At 30.9% G+C, this 8,757-nt stretch overlaps 1 pseudogene; it reads left to right on the top strand.

The window, feature by feature from the left end:
* The first annotated feature begins 4,753 nt into the window (after window positions 1-4,753).
* On the top strand, window positions 4,754-6,083 carry LOC112656022 (translocation protein SEC62-like; annotated as a pseudogene).
* Window positions 6,084-8,757: the final 2,674 nt, after the last annotated feature.

The following is an 8,757-nucleotide window of genomic DNA, read 5'->3' as shown; positions in this document are numbered from 1 at the left end:
TCTGAATTAGAATAAGATTTCCTATTTTAAAAACATGTCACTTAAATAATTTTGAAGGCCATGGATTCTTGCTTCATCTTTTATGTATTTATTCTTTTTTTCCATTTTGTTAAATATCGTATATCATCTTATTGGTATGAAATTATGTTCAAGTTAGCTATGTATTTTGTTATTTTAATAATACAGTGAAGAATCATGACCTTTTAAGTTAGAATATGGTTATATGACATACCTGAAAACTAAGCAGCTAATTGAATTTACCTGAGGGACATATCACAGTTTCATATGTATCTTCTCTAACCATATATTTATCAGTCATTATCAATATTATTTGACTTCAGTTCATAAAATGGAGAGAAGAATATGTATTTCCAATAGTAGCAAACATCTCAAGTAGGCTAAACTGCAAATTAATTACAAAAATAATGCAGAACTATTCCTTTAAGAATATCACATGTTACTCTAAGTGCTAAACTCAGGTCTTTAAAAAATTAAAGCAAAGTATAAAGACATATTTAAATACTTAACATCAAAATTAGCATGGGGCTTTATTTAAAATATTTCATTTGAAGCATATTGTTTCTATTTCTCCTTTCCATATGCACATTGGATATATAGAGTATGTGAACATTGATTTAATTAAGCAAATTATTTTGAGCCGCTGAGTCATAAACTGAGATATTTGGGAAGAAAAATGAGCAGTAGACAGTTTGGTATGTCAGGCTATTTAAACCAACTTCAATTTTTTTTCCCTTTGATTTCTCCCAATTTCTGTTCCAAAGCTGTAAGGTAAATTGATATAATTAATGTTCAAGAAGATGTATCACTCCCTAGTCCTACCAACTAAATAAATTATATTCTGTATAAATAACTTGCTTCCAAGCAAGGCAAACATAAGATGTTGAAAGAACTATAAAATTAGAGAAACTAATGTCTTTAGAGCATGAAAAATCAAAGGAAAATTGCAGCTGTAAAAATGTTTATGTATTACTCTGAAAAAATTATGTTTAAGAGGAAAATTGAAGAATCCACAATTTCTTTTGACTGAACCAATGCTAAATTTCATATCAGAGGAAAAAGCATAGATAAAAGAAGATAGAAGTCAGACAATAATTTGACTTTTGTTAAATAATTTTTATTCCACCTATACTGAGTCTCAATAGGGGGACAAAGGGAACAGCCAAATTAGAATATTATGTAAGAATTTATTCTTTGTAAAAACATATGTTAAAATATACTTTGACTTATTTTGAACTACTTTACTCATGCATTTTTATTTGTATATGTTTTATAGAAATTCACTCAAATAGTTTCATATTGAAGATTTGCTTTTTAGTTTTAATTATTTATGGAGTAATGTCATCTACAGCACCACAATCCAAGTAAATACTTCCCTATAGGATATATATGCTTGTATGAAATTCCACTTCCTAAAACACTTATCAAGTTTGTCTGTTTATTATCATTGACACAAATGTTTAGTTTTTTTCAAGACTAGATTAAAATTACTTAATGTTCAAAATTATGTAATATTTTATAAAATGTTATTTCCATTTTTGTCTTGTTCACTGCTGTAACTCATAAGTCAGCACATAATGTCTACTTAAGGTCTGTGTTATATAAATGTTAAGTATAAGGTATATCACCTACATTTGCTGTACCAAGCTAGGTTCTTTTAAATAGGACAAAAGAAAATTAGATGGTTACTTATCTACTGGTCTCCAAGGTAGTTTCTTCTGTGCTTTTTATTCATATTAAGACTATATAACTGAAAGCATGCGTACACACATGCATATACATAATCGTGTACAAAAAGGAAATGATAAATTTTATACTCTTTTAATAGACCATAAAATCAACTAATTTGAAAATATATTGCTTGATGTATCTAAAGATATGAAACAATTAGGTATATAAAAATGAAAAGAGAAAAACAGAACTGTCCCTCCAAATGCTAAAAGCAGGGCCTTTTGATCTGAGATTACTATAATTGTAGGATCAAATAAAAAAGTACCTAAAACTAAAATAACATATTTTTCCTATTTTTACAGAGAGGAAAGTAAAAACCACAAAACAGATGACATAAAAATATGTTCCTCCCATTTTACAGAGAGGAAAGTAAAAACCACAAAACAGATGACATAAAAATATGTTCCTCCCATAAGAAGCAAAGTAAAAAACTAAATACAGAAGGTATCTAAAACTGGGGACTCTTACAAGAAAACAAATAATATCTATATGCATTTGAATAGAGAATTTTCAGTTGAAATAAAAATAAGGTAGACAGAAATAGCACTCTCTTAAAAGAACAAAAGCAGTTTGCAGAATATCGGTAAAATTTCTATATCTATTAACTATGGCATAGGCCTAAAATGAGTATATGTGTGATTTCAATTATGACAGTAAGAAGAAATGTTAATTTAAACATGTAAAAAATAAGATCAGATCAATCATATGATGATTTTAAAGAAGAATAAATTGAATTGTTTTTGAATTGTTAAATATGACTTACTGAAATCTAAAGAAATTTTTAGAAAAATAATTTTCCAAAATCAACGTGTGAATAATTAAAATATTTTGACAGGAACACTTTGTGTTTGTTTTTCCTTAAAGATTTATTTATTTGAAAGAGAAAGAAAGTGTGGGATTGTGTGCATGAATTGTGGGCCGGGCAGAGGGAGAGAATCCTCCAGCAGATTCCCTATTAAGTGAGGGCCAGGTCCCAGATCCATGAGGTCTTGACCTGAGCCAAAACCAAGACTCAGATGCCCTACTAATTGAGCCACTCGCACCCCAGGAACACTGTAAATTCTCATCTTTCTACAGACTGTTTTATAGATTGTCTTAGAGTAGTATGTTTATCTCATATGAGAATGATCCTTAAAAGAAGGTACAAAATATATATTTAATTGAAAAGTAGAATAAAGTTAGAAAGTAATAAGGAATTTTTTTTGTAATAAGGAAATTAATGTTATCTTGTCATAATAATATAGATTGTGGTAATAACTTTGTGATCTTATACTTTTAGAATAGAAATCATCTAAATTCCTCTATGAAGAAACATAAAAAGATTTTGTATATAACAATGGAGTTTTATTTCATAACAGAAAGACATAATATGGTTACCACATGATGATGGATGGTGCTAGGCCTTTCCTCCATCTTTAAATATGTCTGTTGAACAGAAGATTGAAAAAATTAGGAAGTAGACTCACCATTAATGTCAAATACAAGTTGGAAGAAGAATAAGTCTATATAGCATATTGGTCTCTTGATTCAAAGAAAATATGGGTATGAATCCTACTTTATCACTTACTAGTTTTGACAAATGATACTCATAGTCTTTCTGGGTTCTCAGAAATAATAAATGAGATAATGAACATGAAAATATTTCAAACAGTTCTTGTACCTACTTACTTAATAACTATGAGACTTTATTCAGAAATTCCATTAAGTATACAGAGGCTAAGAGTTTATACATTTTATGCATCATTTACAGGAAAATAATATGAAATTTGGTATAAAATATTAACTTAGAAAGATAATTAATAATAATAAATTATATATTTTAAAAGTACACAATACTGTCAACATCACAAAATCAGGGAAATAACAATACATCTAATATAAACTACCTCAGGTATCATATAATGTCTTTTTTTTTCCTAAATTTGTTTCTTTATACTTCTTAACTATTTATACACAACAGTTATATGTTATCATTATCTATACAGTGAATAGAAGTATGTAATTACTGTCTTGCCTAATTAATCAATTTTAAATTTAATCTTTGATTTTTTAATATTAATATATTTTTGGTATCAATATCCTTTTTTAAGTTTTAATAATTATCTGCTTTTCATTTCCCATCTTATATTTACTCATTATTTCTCAACTTTATGTCTGATTAAGTTAGCTAGTATTTGGTTTATTTGGTTTATTTTGTTGAAAGTAACAAGATTAATTTATATATTATTTTTATTCTTTTAGGACTTCCCATCTCATTGCTGTTTCTTTTTCTTTTAATTGTATTTCCAACTATCTATTTGTTTTTGATTTTTTTGTTGGTCTTATTCTTTTGTATGTGTGCTGAGAATTAACTAAAACAATCATCAGAGAGCATGTGAATTATATTCTCCCATTCTAATTATTAGTTATGTTCTTTAATAAAATATTGTATTGTAAATAGTTTTTAAAAAGTCAATTTTGAAAAAGAAACTTATATGTTAAATCACTAATTAATTTTAATCTATAATATTTTATAGAAATGTACATTTACAAAAAATCTGTTCTTAACTGTCCTATTATATTTGAGGAATAATTTTAGAAAAAATTGCAGAAAAGATGATTAAATGAAGACATTTACTTTTGTGGATTCTTGAAATTTTACTCAAATACTAATAAAATGACATATAAATAGTATAAATACACAAATTCAAGGACAATAGGTAAAAGAGTAGCAAGAAAATTCTGGATCCTAAAAAACAATTAGATGGATGCTAAAAAATTTAGCGGACCTGGAAAATTTAATCCTAATCCAGCCATTGACTAAAGTAAAACTCGGTTAAATTACAAAGCAAAAAATTCCCAAAGGCTCAAGAATTGATGACACCAAGGACCTTTGGATCCAGAAGTGAATTTAAGGGCATGTAAAGCTCAAATAAAGAAATCTGATGGAAAATCTATTCCAAAATAATTACTGGAGTTACAAAAATAATTCTAAAACATTAATAATGAGGGGTGGCACACCAACATGGCAGAATGCAGGAGACACAAGAAGCGGATCCAGGAAGTTGGTGAATCATCTAAAGAAGAGAAGGCTGTAGCCAAGTATCTTCAATTTAACTGTCCAACAAAGTCTACCAATTTGATGGGGCACTGATTTGATTATTTATTTTCATTGCTTCAAAAGCAGTGGATTGCCTTTTGGATTCAAAGTGGGCAAAGGCCAAGAAAGGAGAGGAAGCTTTATTTACAACAAGGGAGTCTGTGGTTGACTACTGCAACAGGCTTTTAAAGAAGCAGTTTTTTCACCAGGCACTAAAAGTAATGAAAATGAAGTATGATAAAGACACAACAAAAGAAAAAACAGAAAGGAAAGGCCAAAAGTGGAAAAGAAGAAGATAAAAAGAGCAGGAAAGAAAATTTAAAGGACGAAAAGACGAAAAAGGAGAAAGAGAAAAAAAAAAAAGATGGTGAAAAGAAAGAGCCTAAAAAGGAGGAAACTCCAGGAACTCCCAAAAAGAAGGAAACTAAGAAAAAATTCAAACTTGAGCCACATGATGATCAAGTTCTTCTGGATGGAAATGAGATATTTGTGTGGATCTATGACCCAGTTCACTTTAAAACATTTGTCATGGGATTAATTCTTGTGATTGCAGTGATAGCAGCCACCCTCTTCCCTCTTTGGCCAGCAGAAATGAGAGTAGGTGTTTATTACCTCAGTGTGGGTGCAGGCTGTTTTGTAGCCAGCATTCTTCTCCTTGTTGTTGCTCGTTGCATTCTGTTTCTTATCGTTTGGCTCATAACTGGAGAAAGGCACCACTTTTGGTTCTTGCCAAATCTGACTGTCCACGTGGGCTTCATTGACTCCTTCAGGCCTCTGTACACACATGAATATAAAGGACCAAAAGCAGACTTAAAGAGAGATGAGAAATCTGAAACCAAAAAGCAGCAGAAGTCCGACAGTGAGGAAAAGTCAGACAGTGAGAAAAAGGAAGATGCGGAGGGAAAAGTAGGACCAGGGAATCATGGAACAGAAGGCTCAGGTGGAGAACGGCATTCAGGCACAGACAGTGACAGGAGGGAAGATGACCGATCCCAATACAGTAGTGGAAATGGGAATGATTTTGAAATGATCACAAAAGAGGAACTGGAACAGCAAACAGATGGGAATTGTGAAGAGGAGGAAGAAGAAGACAATGATGGAGAAACAACTAAATCTTCACATGAAAAATCATAATCTGACTAATTTGGGACTAAATGAGTGCAAGAGGTTGGATTTTCTATGTTGGCTGATCATCCTAATGTACACGTGACATTTGTAGCATTCTTTAAATCCATTTGCTGAAATGTATCTGACATCTAAGACGAGATAGGGTGCCAGGGTGGTATGGCCGTAGACTGTATTTGACATCTAAGCAGTTATATTTAGTCCTTCATTTCATAGAATACTATTATTGGTACAGTCTAAAGCCATTTATAAGTTGTATCTATTTGATAATTTTACAATAAGTAGGTCTTATTCATTTTGATAGTTATCAAAGATGCATTTTCCACAATGATATTTAGATTAATGGCATTTTTGATAATTGTATGGCTTTTTACTGTTAGATTAATCAAAATAACTGAAAAGGATAAGAGAGAAACACCAACATTTTAGATTATGCATAGTTATGTAGTCATTTCACAGTTTCTTTAAAATGAAATGCTTAAACTCCTTGTTCTTGATAGTTCAGCTTTGATTGATTATAAAAGTATACCAAGAAATTTCTAAGATTCTGAGTTCACAAGGTTCAAAAGCACTTTATGGAAACCAGCCAACTAGTAATGCAGCAACACTTTTAGTTTAGCTACAAATTCTATTTTTCCAACTTAGGAAATCCAAACTCATTTGTACATCTGACTCAGAGAAAGATAGTCACCTCCAACAGAGACAGCAAAACAGCATTGGTTGGAAGGCGATGGCTCTTCTTCCCATTTCCATGTCGTGAAAAATGTATTCTGTACATAATTTACAAATAAACATTTTATTTTGTTACTTATTATTTAGAGATTTTCTCAAGGCTTAAATTTGTAATATTAAGACCATGTAAGGGTAATGTTTTTAGAGAAATTGAAGTTTCAATAACCCACAGAACATCTGTGATCTTTCTACAGCAGCTTCAGTTTTGTGCCAACATTCCATGTATTTGAATATGAGTTTAATAGATCCTTATTAAATAAGAGCAGACTTAAAGTAGCTGTTTGTATGCCTTAATGTTCATTTTGATTAATCTTAAATCTCTCCATTCAGAAAGGAGGTACTATATTATCAGACCAGGAGGCACTGCTATTAAAGATAATTTACTGTTCTAAAATATCAATTTAAAATAAAGAACATAAAAGAAAACATAAGAGAAAAAAAACACATTAATAATGAAAGCTCTAATGATAATGTAGTAAGATGACCATAAAATAAAAACAATAAAGCATTTCTTAACATTTCCACACCAGCATATTGGCTGTGGTTTCTGGTATATTTTATATTCTTTCTATATGTCTTTAAAATTCAAACTTATTGGGCAGCCCGGGTGGCTCAGCGGTTTAGCACCACCCTCAGCCCAGGGTCTGATCCTGAAGACCCAGTATCGAGTCCCACATTAGGCTCCCTGCATGGAGCCTGCTTCTCCTTTTGGCTGTCTCTCTCTCTCTCTCTCTCTCTGGTGTGTGTGTGTCTCTCATGAATAAATAAAAAAAATATTTAAAAAATAAAATAAAATAAAATTCAAACTTATCTAAATATATCACTTCTCAGACTCCTTGGTCTTGTTCCTGGTTCCATCAAAATTCTGAAATATCTCTGAATTGGACACAAAATATTTCCACATCACTAAAATCAATGGACATTATTATTGTTATTTTACTTGACTACCCTTAGAAAGTTTGTTTGCACTCACAGATATAAGAGCCAACTCAGAGCAGATAAATTATGCACTTTTACAGATAGAGGTTAATTCTAAATTAATACCTTTAAATAATTTTTAGAATTATTAACATATTATTCAATATATCAAAAACTAACAAATATCTTCCTATAATCTAGTCTTTTGTTTTGATCATCTCTTAAAATGATTTATTGTCTGTTATATTTTGTAAGTTATCCATGAATAACTCTTGTTACCACTTTATTTCTAATTTTTCCTACCTAATCCATCATAAATCCATCAATTTTACATCCAAAATAGCTTTCAGACTCACTACTATCTCTCTCTATTGCTATTCCCAATCTACATCATATTTTATGTAAAATTAAACCTGCAGTAACTAAATATTCTACCTAAAATTGTTCTCTATTATAAAAGTCTAGTTACTTTTTCAGACTTGTAGCTGAGAAAATAATGGTAGCTGCTTAATTGTGAAATACACACACACACACATATTTATGAAGATAAGAAAAAAATCACAGATGGCCCATGAATTTTTTAACATTCCTAGAAGACAGAAAATACTGCAACATTAAAATTACCCATGAATAGAGAAAAAATATATTCCAAAACATCTCTGAGTTTCAGTTTAGTACTGCGACTCTGTTTACTCAGAGTAGAAAAAAAAAAAAAAAAAGGAGGCTCAGGAGACTCTCCAAAAGAGTCAGGAGAGCTTAAATGTACCTGGAACAACCCAGAAAAAAAAAAACAAAAAACAAAAACAAAAACAAAAAACAAACAAAAACAAAACAAAAAAAAACTCCAGTGTTAATGCCAAAATGCCATCATGGTAATCCCATCAAATTCTAGGAAAGGACTATTTTTTTTTTTTAAAGATTTTATTTATTTATTCATGAGCAACAGAGAGAGAGAGAGAAAGAGACAGGCAGAGGGAGAAGCAGGCTCCATGCAGGGAGCCCAACGTGGGACTTGATCTGGGTCTCCAAGATCACACCCTGGGCTGCAGGCAGCGCTAAACCGCTGTGCCACCAGGGCTGCCCATAGGAAAGGACTTGAAAGTGAGTGGGACCAGATCTAGAAGCCATAGCATTCCATCGGGAGGAAAATCAGT

Source organism: Canis lupus, chromosome 22 (genome assembly GCF_003254725.2).
Source record: "Canis lupus dingo isolate Sandy chromosome 22, ASM325472v2, whole genome shotgun sequence".
Lineage (NCBI taxonomy): Eukaryota > Metazoa > Chordata > Mammalia > Carnivora > Canidae > Canis > Canis lupus.
Note: the sequence above shows the minus strand (reverse complement) of the source record. Positions and strands in the feature narration are given on the sequence as shown.